The 2,500-nt window shown below is 33.0% G+C and overlaps 1 protein-coding gene across 1 annotated transcript in view; it reads right to left on the bottom strand.

Annotated features, from left to right (window-relative positions):
* The window catches only part of LOC137653586 (solute carrier organic anion transporter family member 74D-like), a 128,191-nt gene that overhangs the window by 124,715 nt on the left and 976 nt on the right, over positions 1–2,500 (bottom strand). The gene's annotated exons all lie outside the window — the stretch shown is intronic.

Here is a 2,500-nt window from a genome sequence, read left to right as displayed (position 1 = left end):
ATACACATATATATATAAACATATATGTATACATTATACATATTTATACATGTATATAGACATATTTACACACACACATTTATATATATACATATATATATATATATATATATGTATGTATGTATATATATATATATATACATACATACATATATATATATATATATATATATATATATATATATATATATATATATATCTGTCTATATATATACATGTATATGCATATGTATAACTATATAAACATGCATATATATACACATATACATATTTATACATGTACATAGATATATATTTACACACACATATATATATATATATATATATATATATATATATATATATATATATATATATATATATATATATATATATAAAGCGTCTATCCAAAATATGATTCATCTGCGGAAGTAGCCTACGGGCCGTCACGTGGTCTAGACTTATGGATGTGGTCTACTAAATTTCTTATTCCTGATCTAGATATTAATCTCTGGCACCGTCGTTCAATTATTTCATTATGCATGTTACATAAGATTTTTTTTTTTTTTTATTCTGACCATCCTTTACATTCAGATCTTCCCGGACAGTTCCATCTTGTTCGAAATACTAAGTGTGCGGTTAATTCTAATATTCAGGCCTTCTCCATCATTAAGCTCAGTACTACACAGTACTCTAGAAGTTTTATTCCAGTTGTAACCAAGTTGTGGAATGATCTTCCTCATCGGGTAGTTGAATCAGTAAAACTTCAAAAGTTCAAACTCGCAGCAAATGTTTTTATGCTGAACAGGCTTACAGCCTGTTCATAGCATATATATTAAATATCTGTTTTAATGTCCTTAATGTTTTTAGAATATTTCATTCTATTTTTTCATTACTTCTTGTATCGTTTATTTATTTCTTTATTCCCTTTCCTCACTGGGCTATTTTTTCCTGTTGGAGCCCTTGGGCTTATAGCATCTTGCTTATCCAACTAGAGTTGTAGCTTAGCTAGTATTGATAATGATAATAATAATAATATAATGGAAAAACTAGGGAGCTTACATTTCGTAAATTCCCTAAGAACATTTCCACAAGGAAAACGTGGATTCATCTATGCAAACGGCAAGATCTTATTTTGGAGGAAAATCCTCATATACAGTATGTAGAAAACACTTTGAACCTGATACATAGGAAAGGAATTTTATTGGTGAATTGCTCTATCAACTAGTACCTCGATCTCAATCAAAATAAAAAATGGATCCGGATCGGCGTTGAAATTATCTGCAACTGGACATTCACTTGCATCACAAGGTAAGAAGGAAACCAGTATCGCGCATTGTTAGCTAAATATCGCTGGTCAGGTCTGATAGCGGTAGACCCTGGAATTCTGAAATCGGTGAACAACTTATTAAAAAGCAAATCAGAGACAATTGCGGAAGACGCGCGTGTGTGTAAATTCTTTTGATGACTGCAGTGTTTCAAGGAGTTACAATAAAAGGCACCGACACCTTGCATTATCTTAAATTCAAGTAGCCTTTAGTGCGCGATGGTCAGAGGATTTGTGACTTCCTAGAAAAAAAAATTATTTATTATAACTTCGATACTAACATGAAAAAAAGATTATTCGGGTTGAGAAAGCTGAGTTTCCTGCAATAGCCATGATCAACAAATATATTTTTTTCAATTTATTAGACATTGTTTTTGATAATTCTGCATTTGTGAAACCAGTAGACAGTAACAGAAAGATACATAAGTTTGCAATCACACAACACCTAAGTAAACTTGGGAATAATTTCCTTGATCATGGACTTTTATTGTCGGAGATAGATTCCTGATTCGATGTGCTCATCTTTCGAGTGCCTCGTCATTAGAAACCATCGAGAAATGCACTAGTGTTGAACCTGGACTCAAGTATCTAAAGATATAAAAGTAATCGTCTTTGGAACTGCAGCGATGAAGGGAGATGGTACTTTTACTTGGTTCATACATGCAAGAGGCAGGAAACTAATGCAACCACGATAAGAACTTTTGGGTCATTTAAAACATTGGAAACTAGAGGAGCACTCAGTAGAGCGCAGACCTCCGCTAGGGTAGCTTATTTCTCGACCTTTTGGACTGATTTTGGACGTTTAACTCGTCCTTGGCCTTGACATTAGACCTTCTAAGATTTAATCATTTCCAGCTCTTTACATAAAAGTTTAAAGTCCTTGCAAGTTTCATGACTTTAGTACTAAAATTGTGGCCGTATGGTTGATGACCGGAATTTGACCTGTTGCCTGACCTTGGCCCTGGACTCGACGTTCACCTTCGACCTTAACATGTACTAACTGGCGTGGATTTTCATATATTCAACTATAAAAGAGGTTTAAAGTGTCGGTGACAACGATGTCGAAACTTTTGGCTAATTAAGTGAATTGGACATTTTGCTTGACCGTGACCTTGATATTTAAAATTGACCTTCCAAAATTTAATCATTTTCAGCTTTTTACAATACAGTTGTTCCCTACAAGTTTCATTACTC

This window comes from Palaemon carinicauda, chromosome 14 (genome assembly GCF_036898095.1).
Source record: "Palaemon carinicauda isolate YSFRI2023 chromosome 14, ASM3689809v2, whole genome shotgun sequence".
Classification (NCBI taxonomy): domain Eukaryota; kingdom Metazoa; phylum Arthropoda; class Malacostraca; order Decapoda; family Palaemonidae; genus Palaemon; species Palaemon carinicauda.
This window is presented reverse-complemented; position numbering and strand designations above follow the sequence as displayed.